This window comes from Salmo trutta, unplaced genomic scaffold (assembly GCF_901001165.1).
Source record: "Salmo trutta unplaced genomic scaffold, fSalTru1.1, whole genome shotgun sequence".
NCBI lineage: Eukaryota > Metazoa > Chordata > Actinopteri > Salmoniformes > Salmonidae > Salmo > Salmo trutta.
Window position 1 is genome coordinate 513,085 of NW_021822673.1, and position 25,681 is coordinate 538,765.

At 43.6% G+C, this 25,681-nt stretch overlaps 1 long non-coding RNA gene across 1 annotated transcript; it reads right to left on the bottom strand.

The window, feature by feature from the left end:
• Positions 1-7,164: 7,164 nt before the first annotated feature.
• LOC115183160 (uncharacterized) lies at positions 7,165-19,424 on the bottom strand. The gene is made up of 2 exons (XR_003873975.1): positions 19,394-19,424; positions 7,165-8,342 (listed from the first exon to the last, which is right to left on the bottom strand). It is a non-coding gene; the product is annotated as an uncharacterized LOC115183160 (long non-coding RNA).
• Positions 19,425-25,681: the final 6,257 nt, after the last annotated feature.

A 25,681-nucleotide genomic window follows, 5' to 3' on the forward strand; every position in this document is an offset into this window, starting at 1 on the left:
AACACTCTGGTCCTACAGATCATAGATGGGTCCCAATAACACTCTGGTCCTACAGATCATAGGTGAGTCCCAATAACACTCTGGTCCTACAGATCATAGGTGAGTCCCAATAACACTCTGGTCCTACAGATCATAGGTGAGTCCCAATAACACTCTGGTCCTACAGATCATAGGTGAGTCCCAATAACACTCTGGTCCTACAGATCATAGATGGGTCCCAATAACACTCTGGTCCTACAGATCATAGGTAGGTCCCAATAACACTCTGGTCCTACAGATCATAGGTGAGTCCCAATGACACTCTGGTCCTACAGATCATAGGTGAGTCCCCAATAACACTCTGGTCCTACAGATCATAGGTGAGTCCCAATGACACTCTGGTCCTACAGATCATAGGTGAGTCCCAATGACACTCTGGTCCTACAGATCATAGGTGGGTCCCAATAACACTCTGGTCCTACAGATCATAGGTAGGTCCCAATGAAATCTCCTTTCTCCTGAAGTGTGCACTCTTTCACTACTTCCCACAATGTAAAAGCATCGGATTGGTGGAGCCATGGGCTAGTGGGAGATTCCAACATATTTCTTCAACTCAGTGAAGGGAAGTAAACAAGTACACACTTCGTTAGGAAGGAGAGATAATTGGAACGTAAAGCCAAGAAATAGAAACTCACACCGCCACAGAAGCCATATTTTTTTTTTATTGTGCTGAAACAAGGCTGTGAATATCTATTAAGATAAGTTGGGTTTGTTTTGTATATCAAACAAGCCATTTGGATGTGTAATTGAAGACAGCGATACTAGGTGGATAGAGAGGAAGCGATACAAGTTAGAGAGAAAACATGACGTTCTACTGAGGGAGACGCCTCTTCCCGCCTCTCCCCTCCACAGATTAATCTAACTACATAACATTGCATAATGTCAGAAAATGTTCTTTAAAATAAAAAATTACATGTCCAGTCTTACCTAGTGGTGACTAAGAGGCAGAGAAGAACAGTCTTATAAAATTTATCCCCCGACAAAAATAAACTATATATATATAAAAATTTTACGATGTTCTCCCTGTTCTCTTTCGTCACCTGAGTTTTACTAAGCAGATATTTAAGCTTGCGTCACAAATTGCACCCTATTCCCTATATAGCGGACTAGTCCCCGTAAATGCTCCGGTCAAAAGTAGCGCACTCCCTGGTCAAAAAGAGTGCACTAATATAGGGAATAGGGTGCCATTTGGGAGCAGGTTTAGTTTGAAAATGAGGTAACAGTAGGCCCTTTCTTGGAGGTAGTAATGTGTATTGGGACTGTTCTAGAACGGGATCATCTTCATTAAGACTCAAGAGCTCAAAGCACATCAACAAAACAGTGGTTTCCATAGTTACACATTCACACCAACATGAGGTAAAACATCCCAAAATAAAAATAAAATAAAACATTGTTTCAATTCTTTTTTTTTTATATACTCTTACACTTTAGAACTTGAGTACATATTTATGAAATATAGTCCAATGTTCTTGGAGCTCCAACATTGGAACGTCATTACCTCCTATGATATAATAAGTGTCAGCTATGAGCACCACAGTGTTTAGCCCTTTTTTGAAATGTTTTTTTTTTTAATTATCTCTTATAGCTTTTCATGCTGATGATGGACAGTCTGGCAATGGCTGCGTCTCAAAACATTACTAGCCGTCAAATACTTGCTTCCCCCCAACTGTCCTTGTTTCCTCAATTCCTCTCAAAGTTCATTGGTAAGAGAAGTTCCCGAGAGGAGGAACCGTAGATCCACACCTCCAATGAGATTTGAGAAGAATTACGGAAACATGGAAGCAGTAAGCAAGGATTTGATGGCTTGTGACGTATTTAGACAAAGCCATTGTTCTTCTCAGCTGTGAAGTCTATCTGTTTCTAAGCCGTGCTTTTCAAAGCTACAACATGTGATCGCCAACTCACACAGGTAGGCCTACGAAGCCGTTTCAAAACCAAGGCAGCTGTCAAACTGCATCAACATAAAGTATAGGCCTATTTTGGCTTCACCTCATCAACAATAGGTGGGTTCTTGATCAACCTACGTTCTCTGTTTTGATTGTTATGTACCTGAGAGTTATCAAGAGTTGTTATCACAGATGAACCCAATGATACAGTTCAGGGAACATTCTGGACAGTAATAGTGTTTGAAGAAACTAATGCTGCCTTCCTCGGAAAATAGGAAACTCTGAAGTCTGCATCTGACTGAGAAACTAAGAAGTCTCCTACTGAGAAACTCGGAAGTATTTGACTGAGAAACTCGGAAGTATCCGACTGAGAAACTCGGAAGTATTCGACTGAGAAACTCTGAAGTATCCGACTGAGAAATTCGGAAGTATCCTACTGAGAAACTCGGAAGTATTCGACTGAGAAACTCGGAAGTATCCGACTGAGAAACTCGGAGGTATTTGACTGAGAAACTCGGAGGTATCTGACTGAGAAACTCTGAAGTATTTGACTGAGAAACTCGGAAGTATCCGACTGAGAAACTCGGAAGTATCCGACTGAGAAACTCGGAGGTATTTGACTGAGAAACTCGGAAGTATCCGACTGAGAAACTCGGAAGTATCCGACTGAGAAACTCAGAAGTATCTGACTGAGAAACTCTGAAGTATTTGACTGAGAAACTCGGAAGTATCCGACTGAGAAACTCGGAAGTATTCGACTGAGAAACTCTGAAGTATCCGACTGAGAAATTCAGAAGTATCCTACTGAGAAACTCGGAAGTATTCGACTGAGAAACTCGGAAGTATCCGACTGAGAAACTCGGAGGTATTTGACTGAGAAACTCGGAGGTATCTGACTGAGAAACTCGGAGGTATCTGACTGAGAAACTCGGAAGTATTTGACTGAGAAACTCGGAAGTATCCGACTGAGAAACTCGGAAGTATCCGACTGAGAAACTCGGAGGTATTTGACTGAGAAACTCGGAAGTATCCGACTGAGAAACTCGGAAGTATCCGACTGAGAAACTCGGAGGTATTTGACTGAGAAACTCGGAAGTATCCGACTGAGAAACTCGGAAGTATTCGACTGAGAAACTCAAAAGTATACGACTGAGAAACTCAAAAGTATACGACTGTGAAACTTTGGATACAAAGATGTTCCCTAAGTTTGTGCCCACACGTATTTCTGACTCGGAAACTCAAAATGAACGGTTGTTGTTAGCACGATTCCGGGACCTTTCCTATTCCGTAATTTTTCCCCAGTCAATATAATTCAGAGAGCACATGAAAGCAGCTTAAAACTGACTGATGTCAAGTTTGAATTGCAGCTTGCAGGCCTGTGTGAGTGGAGAGGGCATGTTGGGTTGTTTGGCTAACTCTCTGAGGCTCCCTACCTCAGGCCCGTATGAGTGGAACAGGCATGTTGGATTGTTTGGCTAACTCTCTGAGGCTCCCTACCTCAGGCCCGTGTGAGTGGAAAGGGCATGTTGGATTGTTTGGCTAACTCTCTGAGGCTCCCTACCTCAGGCCCGTATGAGAATATACCATGTTAACATTTAAAAGTTGTAATCCATCACTACTTAAGAAGCATTTTCATATACATCTGGTTGAACCATAACAACAAGAAAAAGAAAATCACATGTGTCGTAAAGTACACAAAATATCTAATCAAGTATATCAATATCTACTAATTAAAAAAAAAAAATCCATGAATACAATATACAAAACCCAAACATATATTTTTCAAAACCTGAAAATCTTCAAGATTATTTTTTGAAGGCTATTTCTTCCGCAGGGTGAAGTCAACATTTACTTGGTTCAGAAGTTTTGAAAACTGTTACAAAAATACTTTTGAGTAAGGGATCTTTTGCAGTCCTAATATCGATAGATTTCATCATACATTATCAAAACTCATACTGAATGAAAGAAACCCGGCAAAAATCATTCCTTTTCAAGACTGGAGGTAGGTATTTGTCAATCGATTATAAGTCCATTTTTAGCAGTTTGTTTGAGGTACATAAATGTATATGAATAGTACATAGTTCAGAAAAAAATAACCAAAAATAAAAAAATTCAGAGCAAAAACAAACAAAAAACAATAATATCGTGTAGTGTCATACAAGCACTTGATCCTTAATAAAAACCATTGAGTAAATCAGAAAAACAAATATATTCAAGTTAACAGTTTGTCAAACAGAAGTCCCAGTTGAGGAGAGGGAAAGGTGGGTGTCTTGTTAGGACTTAGATACACAACACTCATGGTAATGTAAATAGATACACAACACTAATGTTAATGTGAAATAAAGACACCACAGTACTTCTTCCATTAGCTGCTTATGAGTTCTACATAGGAAATATAAAAAAACTCCTGATTTCAGTAAATTACCTGTCAGACTTACACAGAACATGTCTGTTCCACTGTGAGACACAAGACAACAACTTTTATAACAAGTTAGCTCGTTGACACACACACACACACTGCCACCCCATGCGTTGTTGTGTGTAGTAATACTATGTAGTACTGTGTAGTACTATGTAGTACTATTTAGTACTGTGTAGTACTGTGTAGTACTGTGTACTACTATTTAGTACTGTGCAGTACTGTGTAGCAGGGAAGTGTGCATTACTTGAGCTTGGAGTTTTCAGGTTGTTGCGGAGGAAATCGGAGGTAGTTTGAAATGGTGAGGAGATATTGCATCAGCATCAGACCACAAAGTGCCGACATGTCTTCGGAATTCTCAGAATACCTGAAGTAAGGATTATCAGGGTTCTAGAATACCTGAAGGATTATCAGGTTTCTAGAATACCTGAAGGATTATCAGGGTTCTAGAATACCTGAAGGATTATCAGGTTTCTAGAATACCTGAAGGATTATCAGGGTTCTAGAATACCTGAAGTAAGGATTATCAAGGTTCTGGTTCTAGAATTCCTGAGTCATCCTATCTCACACTGGCACTAAAGGTGCAGGTAAAACATGAGGTAAATTGTATGTTTTTTTTGTTATTATGGTTTTGTTTGTTTGTTCTTAAGGTTTGTTTCGTTAAGGCAGACCAGGTTAGTGTGAAAAAATAGTATCAATGGAATCCATGGTTTTAAAGCAATGTTGTGAATAAGAAGACACATAAAATGACAAACATACAGTGTGTGTGTGTGTGTGTGTGTGTGTGTGTGTGTGTGTGTGTGTGTGTGTGTGTGTGTGTGTGTGTGTGTGTGTATGCATGCATGCATGCATGTACAGTGGGGGAAAAAAGTATTTGATCCCCTGCTGATTTTGTACGTGTGCCCACTTACAAAGAAATGATCAGTCTATAATTTTAATGGTAGGTTTATTTGAACAGTGAGAGACAGAATAACAACAAAAAATCCAGAAAAATCCATGTCAAAAATGTTACAAAATGATTTGCATTTTAATGAGGGAAATAAGTATTTGACCCCTCTGCAAAACATGACTTAGTACTTGGTGGCAAAACCCTTGTTGGCAATCACAGAGGTCAGACGTTTCTTCTAGTTGGCCACCAGGTTTGCACACATCTCAGGAGGGATTTTGTCCCACTCCTCTTTGCAGATCTTCTCCAAGTCATTAAGGTTTCGAGGCTGACGTTTGGCAACTCGAACCTTCAGCTCCCTCCACAGATCTTCTATGGGATTAAGGTCTGGAGACTGGCTAGGCCACTCCAGGACCTTAATGTGCTTCTTCTTGAGCCACTCCTTTGTTGCCTTGGCCGTGTGTTTTGGGTCATTGTCATGCTGGAATACCCATCCATGACCCATTTTCAATGCCCTGGCTGAGGGAAGGAGGTTCTCACCCAAGATTTGACGGTACATGGCCCCGTCCATCGTCCCTTTGATGCGGTGAAGTTGTCCTGTCCCCTTAGCAGAAAAACACCCCCAAAGCATAATGTTTCCACCTCCATGTTTGACGGTGGAGATGGTGTTCTTGGGGTCATAGGCAGCATTCCTCCTCCTCCAAACACGGCGAGTTGAGTTGATGTCAAAGAGCTCCATTTTGGTCTCATCTGACCACAACACTTTCACCAGTTGTCCTCTGAGTCATTCAGATGTTCATTGGCAAACTTCAGACGGGCATGTATATGTATTCTTGAACAGGGGGACCTTACGGGCGCTGCAGGATTTCAGTCCTTCACGGCGTAGTGTGTTACCAATTGTTTTCTTGGTGACTATGGTCCCAGCTGCCTTGAGATCATTGACAAGATCCTCCCGTGTAGTTCTGGGCTGATTCCTCACCGTTCTCATGATCATTGCATCTCCACGAGGTGAGATCTTGCATAGAGCCCCAGGCCGAGGGAAATTGACAGTTATTTTGTGTTTCTTCCATTTGCGAATAATCGCACCAAATGTTGTCACCTTCTCACCAAGCTGCTTGGCGATGGTCTTGTAGCCCATTTCAGCCTTGTGTAGGTCTACAATCTTGTCCCTGACATCCTTGGAGAGCTCTTTGGTCTTGGCCATGGTGGAGAGTTTGGAATCTGATTGATTGATTGCTTCTGTGGACAGGTGTTTTTTATACAGGTAACAAGCTGAGATTAGGAGCACTCCCTTTAAGAGTGTGCTCCTTATCTCAGCTCGTTACCTGTATAAAAGACACCTGGGAGCCAGAAATCTTTCTGATTGAGAGGGGGTCAAATACTTATTTCGCTCATTAAAATGCAAATCAATTTATAACATTTTTGACATGCTTTTTTCTGGATTTTTTTTGTTGTTATTCTCTCTCACTGTTCAAATAAACCTACCATTAAAATTATAGACTGATCATTTCTTTGTCAGTGGGCAAACGTACAAAATCAGCAGGGGATCAAATACTTTTTCCCCCCACTGTATGTATGTATGTATGTATGTATGTATGTATGTATGTATGTATGTATGTATGTATGTATGTATGTATGTATGTATGTATGTATGTATGTATGTATGATGTATGTATGTATGTATGTATGTATGATGTCTGTATGTGTGTGAGTAGGTTAATCAGATGACATCGATAAGAAGTGATATTTAAGAGGATTGATCATGGAAATAGAACTAAGACGACATGTTAAAATCATCTCTCAATCCACAAAAATGAAATGAGTCCACCAAAGACCTGCAGACCTCAGGTAAATGCTGGATTAAATACGGTTGTTTTCTAACTGAGAACCAGCCGCAGTACAGCCAAGTTGGTATTGAAGCATTGCAACGTTAAAGCTCTCTGTTAAATTTATACTTGTAAAAACGAACTGGATAATCAAGATGTCGATGATGAGAACTGTGACTATCAACTCATTGTTTCCTAATAGAGAAAACAATAAAGCATATTATTTATAAGAGCCCTGTAAATCCAATAATATCATATTACCTCCATTAAGATCGTTCCATCATGTGAACTTCACCATAATAAACATTAAAGCTGAGTTCTTCTCTTTGTTGTGTGGTTATAATTATCACAATATAAAATGATAATTATCACAATATAAAATGATAATTATCACAATATTAAATGATAATTATCACAATATTAAATGATAATTATCACAATATAAAATGATAATTATCACAATATAATAAAAGCAGGTGAAAAAGGTTCTTGGTTAAAGAGACTAACTGGCAGTAAAACGAACATGATGAAAAAAACGACATACCTGCTAATATCCAACAACCTCAACTGAGGAATTCATCAATTAAAAAGGTGTGATTTTAGCAAGTTAAAGAAGCCAATTTGTTATATATAAAAAAGCAATTCCACGGTAGATTAAAAACATGATAGATTAAAATAACCTGACTTGAAGAGAGAGTAGTCTGTCTCCCTGTGTTTGGTGGTCCGACACGGGACTCGGCGGAGGGAGGGTCTGTGTGTGTGTTCTAGACCTCTGTTGTACTGAAACAGCAGCCATATGGTCGCAATTTCTGAATGCCAATAACAGACTTTCTATCTCTCCCTCAAAGAAAGACACCCTGGAGAATCAGTGGACAACGACAGGGGAGGAGGGGAGTAGAACCTGCAGCGGTACCAACCCCAGAACCTCTGTCCTTACAGCAGATAAAACATTACTGTTGTTGTAAAGAGGTACAGCGGATCTTTGTTGTCATATTTAGTGTTTCGGGGTTTTTTTTTTTTTGCGGCTCATGCTCTGTGTGTTCATCTCAGAATCAAAACAAACAACAACAACAACAAAAAATAAACCCAAACAAAAGTGTCAAATGAAAACAGTACGATATGAGAGTGGACAGAGAGGTCATGGGTCAGCGTCCTTAGTAAGTGGTGAAGGCAGTGGTTCCCCAGGAGGAAGAACTGCCAGAAGGAAGTAAGAGGTGAAATGATGTTGTTCTTTAATCCTCCTCTCCAGACTCCTCCTCTTCCTCCTCTTCCTCCTCTTCCTCTTCCTGCAGGGGCAACACAATGACCCGGTCAGTTTCACACTTTTCAACAGAACGCGGCTCCTTCTAATGAAGGACAAAAGCTAAAATGGGTTATACTACATTGTCTTATGAGCAACCTTTAATGTAAGGCTGGCCGAACAAAATGAAACTGACAAGACATGATTTCATCATATAGTAACATAACACCATAGCAGAGCATCAAGACTTGTTGGAGCATGAAACTACATGAAAAGAGACAAATACAAGGTTAGTTGAAATTCCTGAATGAACAGGTTTTGCTACAGGAGTAGAACTCCGTTTGATATACAACGTATTACCAGAAAGCACTTCCTGGAAAGCACTCGTTTCCACCCCCACCCCCCTAACAATGTGTTGAGTGCATAGTTTCACACACTCTCTTTTAACAAGCTTACACAAGAACACTACAGCGGGTGTTTCCAACTTCAAAAAAGTCTTCCAAGATGAGCGACCAGCGACCACCATGGAACAGGGAGAAAACCCCCTCCATCCCAGCGTCCCTCGCTTTTCAGATTGAAATGGATTTTCATTTTCCACATGGCTTCCATTTTATTCGAGGGGAGCCTAACTGACACAATTTATAACCCTCTTCCTTTCCCAGGCTGCGGCTGAGGATGTGTCCCAAATGGCACCCTATTCACCTCATAGGGCCCCCATAGACTCTGGTCTAAAGTAGTACACTATGTAGGGAATAGGATGCCGTTTGGGACCAGAGTCTGAGGCAGTATTCCCATTCAGCAGAGAGAGAGAGACAGAGAGAGGCGAAAGCTTGTCTGCATTACAGGACCCCAACTCCCTCCCTCCCTCCCTCCCTCTCCATTCATTAGTTCAGCTGTGAAGGGTCCACTAAACACTACCATGTGACACAGCCAGGAGAACCAATGAGAGTGGAGCGAGAGGGAAGGAAGGAAGGAAGGAAGGAAGGAAGGAAGGAGGGAGGGAGGGAGGGAGGAAGGAAGGAAGAAGGGAGGGGAAGAAGGGAGGGAGGAGCTACTGAAGTTTGGACATTTATAAACCATTACTGATTAACAGGGGGGCTAAACTAGAGAGGTGTTAGTGATTAACAGGGGGGCTAAACTAGAGAGGTGTTAGTGGTTAACAGGGGGGCTAAACTAGAGAGGTGTTAGTGATCAACAGGGGGGCTAAACTAGAGAGGTGTTAGTGGTTAACAGGGGGGCTAAACTAGAGAGGTGTTAGTGGTTAACAGGGGGGCTAAACTAGAGAGGTGTTAGTGATTAACAGGGGGGCTAAACTAGAGAGGTGTTAGTGATTAACAGGGGGGCTAAACTAGAGAGGTGTTAGTGATAAACAGGGGGGCTAAACTAGAGAGGTGTTAGTGATTAACAGGGGGGCTAAACTAGAGAGGTGTTAGTGATTAACAGGGGGGCTAAACTAGAGAGGTGTTAGTCATTAACAGGGGGGCTAAACTAGAGAGGTGTTAGTGGTTAACAGGGGGGCTAAACTAGAGAGGTGTTAGTGGTTAACAGGGGGGCTAAACTAGAGAGGTGTTAGTGATTAACAGGGGGGCTAAACTAGAGAGGTGTTAGTGGTTAACAGGGGGGCTAAACTAGAGAGGTGTTAGTGATTAACAGGGGGGCTAAACTAGAGAGGTGTTAGTGGTTAACAGGGGGGCTAAACTAGAGAGGTGTTAGTGGTTAACAGGGGGGCTAAACTAGAGAGGTGTTAGTGGTTAACAGGGGGGCTAACTAGAGAGGTGTTAGTGATTAACAGGGGGGCTAAACTAGAGAGGTGTTAGTGATTAACAGGGGGGCTAAACTAGAGAGGTGTTAGTGGTTAACAGGGGGGCTAAACTAGAGAGGTGTTAGTGGTTAACAGGGGGGCTAAACTAGAGAGGTGTTAGTGGTTAACAGGGGGGCTAAACTAGAGAGGTGTTAGTGGTTAACAGGGGGGCTAAACTAGAGAGGTGTTAGTGGTTAACAGGGGGGCTAAACTAGAGAGGTGTTAGTGGTTAACAGGGGGGCTAAACTAGAGAGGTGTTAGTGATTAACAGGGGGGGCTAAACTAGAGAGGTGTTAGTGGTTAACAGGGGGGCTAAACTAGAGAGGTGTTAGTGATTAACAGGGGGGCTAAACTAGAGAGGTGTTAGTGATTAACAGGGGGCTAAACTAGAGAGGTGTTAGTGATTAACAGGGGGCTAAACTAGAGAGGTGTTAGTGAGACAAAGGAAGATCCCCAAGGGGTCCAGAACTAGGTCTTGTGTTTACAAACATTTGTGTAGAGTCTGAATGGTTTGAGGTAGAAGCCAGTAAACACAGAGACGGTCAGGAATCACACACACATAACCCTCTGTGATGATCACAATCCACTGTAGAGTCGTTAAAAAGGTCCTGGGTTCTTCCACGTAGAAGGTCATTGGAGATCTCAGGTCATAGTGTCTATAATACTGTAATAAGCTCATATAGTCGCTGTCACAAACTCCACACAGTGGTCACTGACTAGTTGGATATTCATTCCACACTGAGCAGACAATTCATGTACTTGGAGCATTCAGATGAATACATTTTAATCAGGTTTTTTGTTTCGGGCAGAGCTTATTTGATTTTTATTTATTGCCATTTGGCAGTTAAAGTCATGAATGCAACTCTAGTTTTGTGTTGAAGTTGTCGCCCTGGTTGGTGTGACCAGAACATGGCTGAATATAAGGACTGGGACATTCAGATGAATGAAAAGGGTGATTTTAGCTTGGGGTCTCAGGACTGATCGGGGTTAAAGTACCAGTCCTGTCTGCTACAGGTTCACTGTACTGCTTGTTTCTGTCTGTGCATGGCTTCTATCCCACCTCCCAGCCTGAACACCCCCATCCTGAACACCTCCACCCTGAACACCCCCCACCCTGAACACCCCTACCCTGAACACCCCCACCCTGAACACCCCCACCCTGAACACCCCCCACCCTGAACACCCCCACCTCCACCCTGAACACCTCCACCCTGAACACCCCCACCCTGAACACCCCCCACCCTGAACACCCCTACCCTGAACACCCCCACCCTGAACACCCCCACCCTGAACACCCCCACCCTGAACACCCCCACCCTGAACACCCCCATCCTGCACACCTCCACCCTGAACACTCCCACCCTGAACACCTCCACCCTGAACACCCCGACCTCCACCCTGAACACCTCCACCCTGAACACCCCCACCCTGAACACCCCCACCCCACCCTGAACACCTCCCACCCTGAACAGCTCCACCCTGAACACCTCCACCCTGAACACCCCCACCCTGAACACCTCCACCCTGAACACCTCCACCCTGAACACCTCCCACCCTGAACACTTCCACCCTGAACACCTCCCACCCTGAACACCCCCACCCTGAACACCCCCCACCCTGAACACTTCCACCCTGAACACCCCCCACCCTGAACACCTCCCACCCTGAACACCCCCCCACCCTGAACACCTCCACCCTGAACACCCCCACCCTGAACACCTCCACCCTGAACACCCCCACCCTGAACACCCCCATCCTGAACACCCCCCACCCTGAACACCACCACCCTGAACACCCCCCACCCTGAACACCTCCACCCTGAACACCCCCCACCCTGAACACCTCCACCCTGAACACCCCCCACCCTGAACACCTCCACCCTGAACACCTCCCACCCTGAACACCCTCACCCTGAACCCCCCCACCCTGAACACCCCCACCCTAAACACTTCCACCCTGAACACCCCCCACCCTGAACACCCCCCACCCTGAACACCCCCACCCTGAACACCTCCCACCCTGAACACCCCCCACCCTGAACACCTCCACCCTGAACACCCCCACCCTGAACACCCCCCACCCTGAACACCTCCACCCTGAACACCTCCCACCCTGAACACCCCCACCCTGAACACCCCCACCCTGAACACCCCCACCCTGAACACCTCCACCCTGAACACCCCACCCCACCCTGAACACCCCCACCCTGAACACCTCCACCCCACCCTGAACACCCCCACCCTGAACACCCCCACCCTGAACACCCCCACCCCACCCTGAACACCCCCACCCTGAACACCTCCATCCTGAACACCTCCACCCTGAACACCCCCTCCTTGAACACCTCCCACTCTGAACACCTCCACCCTGAACACCTCCACCCCACCCTGAACACCTCCACCCTGAACACCCCCACCCTGAACACCTCCACCCTGAACACCCCCACCCTGAACACCTCCACCCTGAACACCTCCCACCCTGAACACCCCCACCCCACCCCCCCCCTCCCAGCCCTTTTTACTTTGAAGTAAATAAGGAGTTTTCTGGAAGGCAGGGAGAACTGGTAACTAGCTGTATCTCTGTACATCATTAGAGACTCTGTGGAGAGAGAGGAGACAGGGAGAACTGGTAACTAGCTGTATCTCTGTACATCATTAGAGACTCTGTGGAGAGAGAGGAGACAGGGAGAACTGGTAACTAGCTGTATCTCTGTACATCATTAGAGACTCTGTGGAGAGAGAGGAGACAGGTTGGAGCTTCCGGGTCAGGCCTGTGCTCTCTCCTAACCCCTTCCTCCTCTACTCTCCCTCCCTCCTACCGCTCCCTCTCTCCTCCTAGCTCCCTCCCTCCCTCTCCCTCATCAGCTCCTTCCTCCCTCCCTCTCCCACCCTCTGGAATGAAAGGGGTTGGATGGTTCACACAGGGTGCTGGTGGTGTAGGGCTCTGAGGTAAAACAGCCAGAGAGAGAGAGAGCGAGAGACAGAGAGCGAGAGAGAGAGAGAGAGAGAGAGAGAGAGAGAAAGCAAGAGAGAGCGAGCGAGCGAGAGAGAGAGAGAGAGAGAGCGAGAGAGAGAGAGACAGACAGAGAGAGACAGAGAGAGAGAGAGACAGAGACAGACAGAGAGAGAGAGAGCGAGAGAGAGAGAGCGAGAGAGAGACAGAGAGAGAGAGGCAGAGACAGAGAGAGAGAGAGAGAGAGACAGAGACAGAGACAGAGAGAGAGAGAGAGAGAGTGTTCTCAGTGACATGTGATGGAGCTACTTGGCTCCATCACAGCACTGGCAGAGCAGCTCAAAACCAACACACACACACACACACACACACACACACACACACACACACACACACACACACACACACACACACACACACACACACACACACACACACACACCCCCTGTACCCTGTTCCCACAAAGCAGCAAATCAGGGTCCAGTTATGCATTCACACCAGCGAACAGAGGGAGGGAGGGAGGGGGGGAGGGAGGGAGGAAGGAAGGGAGGTGTGTGGATTGCTGGAGTGTGAGGGTGAAAATTAGAGAGGAGAAGGAGGGGGACTGTCTGTACTGTAGTGTACTTCACAGGGTTTTTAAAGTTCTTTAATCACTGATAAACTATTTGTCATTTGTTCACTGATCTAAGAGTTCCTCCTAGTTAAGCTGTACAATACCTCATTATGTGCTGGGAGTTAACTGTCCGTAACAGTCTTTAAAACAGAACGGTGTGAAGGTGAACTACAATCACTACAGTCAGCTAAAGGGGGCTTGTCTACAAAACATTTTGGGGGGGGTCAAATTGTTAAGCAGAAACACGTTGCGGAGCTTGTGTGAAAATGAAAGTCGTTGGATTTAGTACTCCCATCAGGCTCTATGTCTGAAAATCCTGTGTTGCTCGGGGCCTTAGTACAGGACTGTGTGTGTCTAATGCTGCAGTTCACAACCCCACTGATGTCTACACAGCCTCACTAAAAACAACAGTCCAACCAACTAACTACATATCTACCTGTCTCTTCATTCAAACTACATATCTACCTGTCTCCTCATTCAAACTACATATCTACCTGTCTCCTCATTCAAACTACATATCTACCTGTCTCTTCATTCAAACTACATATCTACCTGTCTCTTCATTCAAACTACATATCTACCTGTCACTTCATTCAAACTACATATCTACCTGTCTCTTCATTCAAACTACATATCTACCTGTCACTTCATTCAAACTACATATCTAACTGTCTCCTCATTCAAACTACATATCTACCTGTCACTTCATTCAAACTACATATCTACCTGTCTCTTCATTCAAACTACATATCTACCTGTCTCTTCATTCAAACTACATATCTACCTGTCTCTTCATTCAAACTACATATCTACCTGTCTCTTCATTCAAACTACATATCTACCTGTCACTTCATTCAAACTACATATCTACCTGTCTCTTCATTCAAACTACATATCTACCTGTCTCTTCATTCAAACTACATATCTACCTGTCTCTTCATTCAAACTACATATCTACCTGTCACATCTTTCAAACTACATATCTACCTGTCTCCTCATTCAAACTACATATCTACCTGTCTCCTCATTCAAACTACATATCTACCTGTCTCCTCATTCAAACTACATATCTACCTGTCACTTCATTCAAACTACATATCTACCTGTCACATCTTTCAAACTACATATCTACCTGTCTCCTCATTCAAACTACATATCTACCTGGTCTCTTCATTCAAACTACATATCTACTGTCTCCTCAGTCAAACTACATATCTACTGTCTCCTCATTCAAACTACATATCTACCTGTCTCTTCATTCAAACTACATATCTACCTGTCTCCTCATTCAAACTACATATCTACCTGTCACTTCATTCAAACTACATATCTACCTGTCTCTTCATTCAACTACATATCTACCTGTCTCCTATCTACCTGTCTCCTCATTCAAACTACTTATCTACCTGTCTCCTCATTCAAACTACATATCTACCTGTCTCTTCATTCAAACTACATATCTACCTGTCTCTTCATTCAAACTACATATCTACCTGTCTCTTCATTCAAACTACATATCTACCTGTCTCTTCATTCAAACTACATATCTACCTGTCTCCTCATTCAAACTACATATCTACCTGTCTCTTCATTCAAACTACATATCTACCTGTCTCCTCATTCAAACTACATATCTACCTGTCTCCTCATTCAAACTACATATCTACCTGTCTCCTCATTCAAACTACATATCTACCTGTCTCCTCATTCAAACTACATATCTACCTGTCTCTTCATTCAAACTACATATCTACCTGTCTCCCTCATTCAAACTACATATCTACCTGTCTCCTCATTCAAACTACATATCTACCTGTCTCTTCATTCAAATACCTCTACCGTCTCTTCATTCAAACCTACTACCTCCTGTCTCTTCATTCAAACTACATAACTACCTGTCTCTTCATTCAAACTACATATCTACCTGTCTCCTCATTCAAACTACATATCTACCTGTCTCCTCATTCAAACTACATATCTACCTGTCTCTTCATTCAAACTACATATATACCTGTCTCTTCATTCAAACTACATATCTACCTGTCTCCTCATTCAAACTACATATCTACCTGTCTCCTCATTCAAACTACATATCTACCTGTCACTTCATTCAAACTACATATCTACCTGTCTCCTCATTCAAACTACATATCTACCTGTCTCCTCATTCAAACTACATATCTACCTGTCTCCTCATTCAAACTACATATCTACCTGTCTCCTCATTCAAACTACATATCTACCTGTCTCCTCATTCAAACTACATATCTACCTGTCTCTTCATTCAAACTACATATCTACCTGTCACCTCATTCAAACTACATATCTACCTGTCTCCTCATTCAAACTACATATCAACCTGTCACTTCATTCAAACTACATATCTACCTGTCTCCTCATTCAAACTACATATCTACCTGTCACTTCATTCAAACTACATATCTACCTGTCACCTCATTCAAACTACATATCTACCTGTCTCCTCATTCAAACTACATATCTACCTGTCTCCTCATTCAAACTACATATCTACCTGTCTCCTCATTCAAACTACATATCTACCTGTCTCCTCATTCAAACTACATATCTACCTGTCTCTTCATTCAAACTACATATCTACCTGTCACCTCATTCAAACTACATATCTACCTGTCTCTTCATTCAAACTACATATCTACCTGTCACTTCATTCAAACTACATATCTACCTGTCTCTTCATTCAAACTACATATCAACCTGTCTCCTCATTCAAACTACATATCTACCTGTCACTTCATTCAAACTACATATCTACCTGTCACCTCATTCAAACTACATATCTACCTGTCACTTCATTCAAACTACATATCTACCTGTCACCTCATTCAAACTACATATCTACCTGTCTCCTCATTCAAACTACATATCTACCTGTCACTTCATTCAAACTACATATCTACCTGTCTCCTCATTCAAACTACATATCTACCTGTCACTTCATTCAAACTACATATCTACCTGTCACTTCATTCAAACTACATATCTACCTGTCTCTTCATTCAAACTACATATCTACCTGTCACTTCATTCAAACTACATATCTAACTGTCTCCTCATTCAAACTACATATCTACCTGTCTCTTCATTCAAACTACATATCTACCTGTCTCCTCATTCAAACTACATATCTACCTGTCTCTTCATTCAAACTACATATCTACCTGTCTCCTCATTCAAACTACATATCAATGACTTCATTTGGAGGAGAAAAGGAAAATGCAGTAACCAGGCAGATAGGTTCATCTTGGGTGTTCCCTTGCTTCTTCCCCATGGGGGGGAACTCTCTTCATAACACAACACACCCCTGGATAAACATTTATCTAACGTTTCCAAAGCGACTCAAACCCAAGTCTGTCGGACAGTCATTGCGGTTTGTTTTGACTAACAAAAGCTGACCGTACACAAAGACAGACTACACCAAATGACATCTCCACCTGGGAGGGGATTTACAGTGTGTGTGTGTGTGTGTGTGTGTGTGTGTGGCAGGGATAGAAGTGGAGAAGACAGGGAGAAAAGCACATGATCATTTGTGATGGCTCTAACATCTCCTCACACACTCAGGGTCTTAGCTAGTCTCCAGGCCATCTCCTCCCCACCACACACACACACACACACACACACACACACACACACACACACACACACACACACACACACACACACACACACACACACACACACAAATACCTTCAGTACAGTACTGTAACCCCTGACTCACCCCAAATACCTTCAGTACTGTAACCCCTCACTCACCCCAAATACCTTCAGTACTGTAACCCCTGACTCACCCCAAATACCTTCAGTACAGTACTGTAACCCCTCACTCACCCAAATACCTTCAGTACAGTAACCCCTCACTCACCCCAAATACCTTCAGTACAGTAACCCCTCACTCACCCAAATACCTTCAGTACTGTAACCCCTCACTCACCCAAATACCTTCAGTACAGTAACCCCTCACTCACCCCAAATACCTTCAGTACTGTAACCCCTGACTCACCCCAAATACCTTCAGTACAGTACTGTAACCCCTGACTCACCCCAAATACCTACAGTACTGTAACCCCTCACTCACCCAAATACCTTTCCATCCATCCTGACTAGTCTCCCAGTCCCTGCCGCTGAAAAACATCCCCACAGCATGATGCTGCCACCACCATGCTTCACCATAGGAATGGTGTCAGGTTTCTTCCAGATGTGACACTTGGCATTCAGGCCAAAGAGTTGACTCTTGGTTTCATCAGACCAGAGAATCTTGTTTCTCATGGTCTGAGAGTCTTTAGGTGCCTTTTGGCAAACTCCAAGCGGTCTGTCATGTGCCTTTTACTGAGGAGTGGCTTCCAGCTGGCCACTCTACCATAAAGGCCTGATTGGTGGAGTGCTGCAGAGATGGTTGTCCTTCTGGAAGGTTCTCCCATCTCCACAGAGGAACTCTGGAGCTCTGTAAGAGTGACCATTGGGTTCTTGGTCACCTCCCTGACCAGGGCCCTTCTCCCCCGATTGCTCAGTTTGGCCGGGCGGCCAGCTCTAGGAAGAGTCTTGGTGGTTCCAAACTTCTTTAATTTAAGAATGATGGAGGCCACTGTGTTCTTGGGGACCTTCAATGATGCAGACATTTTTTGGTGTCCTTCCCCAGATCTTTGCCTCGACACAATCCTGTCTCGGAGCTCTACAGACAATTCCTTCGACCTCATGGCTTGGTTTTTGCTCTGACATGTACTGTCAACTGTGGGACCTTATATATATAGGTGTGTGCCTTTCCAAATCATGTCCAATCAATAGAATTTACGACAGGTGGTCTCCAATTAAGTTGTAGAAACATCTGAAGGATGATCAATGGAAACAGGATGCACCTGAGCTCAATTTACAGTCTCATAGCAAAGGCTCTGAATCCTTATGTAAATATGTTTTTTTATTTATAATTTTTTATATACATTTGCTTTCTAAAAACCTGTTTTCACTTCGTCATTATGGGGTATTGTGATGTCATTATGGGGTATTGTGATGTCATTATGGGGTATTGTGATGTCATTATGGTCATTATTGTGATGTCCTTATGGGGTATTGTGTGTAGATTGATGAGGAAAAACATTACTTTAATCCATTTTAGAATATGGCTGTAATGTAACAAAATGTGGAAAAAGTCAAGGGGTCTGGAATACTTTTCCAAATGCACTGTACGTGTGCTTATGTGTAGGTTTAGTTGCCTAGACTGAGAGGTCCTTGTGTACAATAGGGATGCATCCCAAAATAGCACCCTATTCCCTTAATAGTGCACTACTTTTGACAGGGCCCTATGGGGGAATAGGGTGCCATTTGGGACGTGACCTAGGTGAGACAAGGATTGGAAGCAACAACATACATGACAAGAGCTGTGATGACTTGAGGACAACTGTTCTCAGTGCTGATGGGTGGACAGACAGACAGACAGGCAGACAGACAGACAGGCAGACATATGATAGACAGACAGACAGACAGACAGACAGACAGACAGACAGACAGACAGACAGACAGACAGACAGACAGACAGACAGACAGGTGGTGGCGGGGGTATTAGGATACAACCCACTGGGCATAGATGTCAATTCAACGTCTATTCCGTGTTAGTTTAACGTCATTTCATTGAAATGATGTGGAAACAACGTTGATTCAACCAGGCGTGTACCCAGTGAGAATCCTTCATGTCACATACCTGAGCTGGCTTTTGGACCACCTGCTTTGGCTGCAAAGAGGAAAGAGAGAGAGAGAAGTAGGTTAAAATTCAGCCTGGATCAATGATTTCAAGTGAACATCATACCTGCCTGTTTAATACACTTGGAAAGTGGAGACGTCGTAGAAAGTAAAACATTACTGAAGACACTGCTGTTTTTGGAGACGGAGTCGCGTTTGCTAGCGAAGAGATTTGCGGTGATTTATTAACAAACAATAAGTGAATTGTTTCGTTTCATTTAGGCAAGTTGCTTAGCCTAGCTAGCTAAAACGGATTAAAGTTGGTTAGAAACCCTTTAAACTATTTTGCTAGCAACCATAATGCTGCCGTAGGAGGAGGAGGAGCAGAAGGAGGTGGAGGAAGAGGAGGGGGGGATGAATAACAAAGCTCAGATTGTGTCTCCTAGGACAGGAAGTATCTGTAAGACCAGGACTGGATAGGAAGTATCTGTAAGACCAGGACTGGACAGGAAGTATCTGTAAGACCAGGACTGGACAGGAAGTATCTGTAAGACCAGGACTGGACAGGAACTATCTGTAAGACCAGGGCAGGACAGGAACTATCTGTAAGACCAGGACTGGATAGGAAGTATCTGTAAGACCAGGGCTGGACAGGAAGTATCTGTAAGACCAGGACTGGACAGGAAGTATCTGTATGACCAGGGCTGGACAGGAAGTATCTGTAAGACCAGGGCTGGACAGGAACTATCTGTAAGACCAGGACTGGACAGGAAGTATCTGTAAGACCAGGACTGGACAGGAAGTATCTGTAAGACCAGGACTGGACAGGAAGTATCTGTAAGACCAGGACTGGACAGGAAGTATCTGTAAGACCAGGGCTGGACAGGAAGTATCTGTAAGACCAGGACTGGACAGGAAGTATCTGTAAGACCAGGACTGGACAGGAAGTATCTGTAAGACCAGGGCTGGACAGGAAGTATCTGTAAGACCAGGACTGGACAGGAAGTATCTGTAAGACCAGGGCTGGACAGGAAGTATCTGTAAGACCGGGACTGCACTGGAAGTATCTGTAACCTAAGCGCGCACACACACACACACACACACACACACACACACACACACACACACACACACACACACACACACACACACACACACACACACACACACACATTCCATGCCCCCCTGGATGGGGATGGTTGTGAACAGCTGGCGAGTTCTATGCCAGCTCTGTGCTGGATGCCAGCGGACGGTGTATGTATATGTGTGTGTGTGTCTAATAGTAACACAGTAAACGTCAACACCGGATGGGGTCGGGACCGAGGCACTCCAACACTGGCCATAAAGGAACATTGGAAAGACGATGCTTCCACATTCTAATGGAACTGGAACTACACTAACAGGATACACCCCCGGGACCCTATTCTCTATGTAGTGCACTACTTTTGTTGTGCACATTATAGGGAATAGGGTGCAGTGTGGGAAGCAAGCCATAGGATACACATATTATAACAAGCAGACACTGAAATGGCACCCTATTCCCTATATACTGCACTACTTTTGACCAGAGCAGCTGTGTCACAAATTCCACCCTATTCCCTATATAATGCACTTTTTTATTTGTTTATTTAACCTGTATTTAACTAGGCAAGGCAGTTAAGAACAAATTCTTATTTACAATGGCGGCCAAACCCTAACGACGCTGGGCCAAAGACTCCCAATCACGGCCGGTTGTGATACAGCCTGGAATTGAACCAGGGTCTGTAGTGACGCCTCTAGCACTGAGATGCAGTTCTTTAGACCGTTGCTTTTGACCAGAGCTGTTGTGTCCAGATTCCACCCTATTCCCTATATAGTGCAGTACTTTTGACCAGAGCTGTTGTGTCCAGATTCCACCCTATTCCCTATATAGTGCAGTACTTCTGACCAGAGCTGTTGTGTCCAGATTCCACCCTATTCCCTATATAGTGCAGTACTTCTGACCAGAGCTGTTGTGTCCAGATTCCACCCTATTCCCTATATAGTGCAGTACTTCTGACCAGAGCTGTTGTGTCCAGATTCCACCCTATTCCCTATATAGTGCAGTACTTCTGACCAGAGCTGTTGTGTCACAGATTCCACCCTATTCCCTATATAGTGCAGTACTTCTGACCAGAGCTGTTGTGTCCAGATTCCACCCTATTCCCTATATAGTGCAGTACTTCTGACCAGAGCTGTTGTGTCCAGATTCCACCCTATTCCCTATATAGTGCAGTACTTCTGACCAGAGCATCAAGTGGATCTGTCTAAATCGTCTGGCTTCTTTAGAGAGGTTATAACGTCAGACAAATGAATTAATTTAATACCTAGATGGTGATGCTTGCCATCCGCCACCGCCTCTGTTAACTATAAACACCTTTAAAATACGTCACAGGAAACAACCCACTCACTGATGCTGCTGCAGCAACAATAAACTGACCTTTCAACAAAAACACTTTACAATCCAGATATTCAGACTTCATCTTTCAGTCACTGGCTGCTGCCTCCAAAATGGCAGCCTGATCCGTTTATAGTGCACTCCATTTGACCAGGGCCTATGGGGAAATAGGACACCATTTACCACTGAATATTCCTGCAGGTTCTTTAACAACAGCAGCACAAAGCTCAGTCTGAAGGACGACGTGACGACGGAAAACATTCCAACTGTATTTATTAAAACGTGACGCAAACTTTTACAGAGTTGCTTGACAGAACACAAAGATCAGATGATTCATTGACTGGGTAGAATAACGGACTTTTCAGTACAGGGTTAGTTTAGGTTTGAGTCATATCATTAAATCAACTTAGAAAACAGTTCACAACAACAACATTCATTATCTATAGGAGGTAGTTATACCCTGCCTTCCAAAGTTAAAGGTACGACCTTCATTCTCCATCATAGTGCATCTAGGATGAAACATTCCACAATATGCCAGAGTTGTAACCATATTCCTTTAAGCACAGAAGTCTCTCTCTCTCTCTCCCCCTCTGTCTGTCTGTCTGGTCTTGTCTTGTCTTGTCTTGTCTTGTCTTGTCTTGTCTGTCTGTCTGTCTGTCTGTCTGTCTGTCTGTCTGTCTGTCTGTCTGTCTGTCTGTCTGTCTGTCTGTCTGTCTGTCTGTCTGTCTCTGTGAAGCCCCGTCTTCATCCTCTCTCCCTTCAGCCCAAATCGGAGCCCCTCTCCTTTTATCACAAAGGGGAAATCACAGCATTGTCTTTCACAAGGCCTGGTCTTTGAAGTAGTCTCAGCCTGACACTCACCATGAATCATGCTTAGACAGCCAGCCAGCCAGCCAGCCAGCCAGCCAGCCTCCCAGACAGCCAGCCAGACAGCCTGCCAGCCAGACAGACGGAAAGACACCACACACGCTAAAGGTATGATGCTCAGTTCCCTCATTCATAGGTAACTATTCTCTCATTCATAGGTAACTATTCTCTCATTCATAGGTAACTATTCTCTCATTCATAGGTAACTATTCTCTCATTCATAGGTAACTATTCTCTCATTCATAGGTAACTATTCCCTCATTCATAGGTAACTATTCTCTCATTCATAGGTAACTATTCTCTCTCTCATTCATAGGTAACTATTCTCTCATTCATAGGTAACTATTCCCTCATTCATAGGTAACTATTCCCTCATTCATAGGTAACTATTCTCTCATTCATAGGTAACTATTCTCTCATTCATAGGTAACTATTCTCTCATTCATAGGTAACTATTCTCTCATTCATAGGTAACTATTCTCTCATTCATAGGTAACTATTCTCTCATTCATAGGTAACTATTCTCTCATTCATAGGTAACTATTCTCTCATTCATAGGTAACTATTCTCTCATTCATAGGTAACTATTCTCTCATTCATAGGTAACTATTCTCTCATTCATAGGTAACTATTCTCTCATTCATAGGTAACTATTCTCTCATTCATAGGTAACTATTCCCTCATTCATAGGTAACTATTCTCTCATTCATAGGTAACTATTCTCTCATTCATAGGTAACTATTCTCTCATTCATAGGTAACTATTCTCTCATTCATAGGTAACTATTCTCTCATTCATAGGTAACTATTCCCTCATTCATAGGTAACTATTCTCTCTCTCAATTCAATTCAAGGGTTTTATTGGCAAGGGAAACATGTTAACGTTGCCAAACCAAGTGAAGTAGAAAATATACAAAAGTGAAATAAACAATAAAAATGAACAGTAAACATTACACTCATAGAAGTTCCAAAATAATAAAGACATTATAAATGTCATATTATGTATATATACACAGTGTTGTAACGATGTACAAATGGTTAAAGTACAAAAGGGAAAATAAATCAACATAAATATGGGTTGTATTTACAATGGTGTTTGTTCTTCACTGGTTGCCCTTTTCTTGTGGCAACAGGTCACACATTTTGCTGCTGTGATGGCACACTGTGGTTTTTCACCCAATAGATATGGGAGTTTATCAAAATCTGGTTTGTTTTCAAATTATTTGTGGATCTGTGTAATCTGAGGGAAATATGTGTCTCTAATATGATCATACATTGGGCAGGATGTTAGGAAGTGCAGCTCAGTTTCCACCTCATTTTGTGGGCAGTGTGCACATAGCCTGTCTTCTCTTGAGAGCTAGGTCTGCCTACGGCGGCCTTTCTCAATAGCAAGGCTATGCTCACTGAGTCTGTACATAGTCAAAGCTTTCCTTAAGTTTGGGTCAGTCACAGTGGTCAGGTATTCTGCCACTGTGTATTCTCTGTTTAGGGACAAATAGCATTCTAGTTTGCTCTGTTTTTTTGTTAATTCTTTCCAATGTGTCAAGTAATTATCTTTTTGTTTTCTCATGATTTGGTTGGGTCTAATTGTGTTACCGTTCTGGGTCTCTGTGGGGTGTGTTTGTGTTTGTGAACAGGGCCCCAGGACCAGCTTGCTTAGGGGACTCTTCTCCAGGTTCATCTCTCTGTAGGTGATGGCTTTGTTAGAATTTAACGGCTCTTTTCTGGATTTTGATAATTAGCGTGTATCGGCCTAATTCTGCTCTGCATGAATTATTTGGTGTTTTACGTTGTACACAGAGGATATTTTGTCAGATTTCTGCATGCAGAGTCTCAATTTGGTGTTTGTCCCATTTTGTGAATTCTTGGTTGGTGAGCAGACCCCAGACCTCACAACCATAAAGGGAAATGGGTTCTATAACTGATTCAAGTATTTTTAGCCAGATTCTAATTGGTATGTTGAATTTTATGTTCCTTTTGATGGCATAGAAGGCCCTTCTTGCCTTGTCTCTCAGATCGTTCACAGCTTTGTGGAAGTTACCTGTGGCGCTGATGTTTAGGCCAAGGTTTGTATAGTTTTTTTGTGTGCTATAGGGCAACAGTATCTAGATGGAATTTGTATCTGTAGTCCTGGTGACTGGACCTTTTTTGGAACACCATTATTTTGGTCTTACTGAGATTTACTGTCAGGGCCCAGGTCTGGCAGAATCTGTGCAGAAGATCTAGGTGCTGCTGTAGGCCCTGCTTGGTTGGGGACAGAAGCACCAGATCATCAGCAAACAGTAGACATTTGACTTCAGATTCTAGTAGGGTGAGGCCGGGTGCTGCAGACCTTTCTAGTGCCCTCGTCAATTGGTTGACATATATGTTGGTGGGTGGGGCTCCAGCTGCATTCCTGTCTCACCCCACGGCCCTGTCTCACCCCACGGCCCTGTCTCACCCCACGGCCCTGTCTCACCCCACGGCCCTGTCTCACCGCACGGCCCTGTCTCACCCCACGGCCCTGTCTCACCCCACGGCCCTGTCTCACCCCACGGCCCTGTCTCACCCCACGGCCCTGTCTCACCCCACGGTCCTGTGGAATGAAATGTGTTTGTTTTTTGCCATTTTTAACTGTCAACTTGTTGTTTGCGTACATGGATTTTCTAGTGTCGTATGTTTTTCCCCCAACACCTCTTTCAATCAATTTGTATTGCAAACCTTCATGGCAAATTGAGTCAAAAGCTTTTTTTTTTTTTTAAATCAACAAAGCCTGAGAAGACTTTGCCTTTGTTTTGGTTTGTTTGTTTTGTCAATTAGGGTGTGCAGGGTGAATACGTGGTCTGTCGTACGGTAATTTGGTAAAATGCCAATTTGCTCAGTACATTGTTTTCACTGAGGAAATGTACGAGTCTGATGTTAATGATAATGCAGAGGATTTTCCCAAGGTTGCTGTTGACCCATATCCCACGGTAGTTATTGGGGTCAAATTTGTCTCCACTTTTGTGGATTGGTGGTGATCAGTCCTCGGTTCTAAATATTGGAGAAG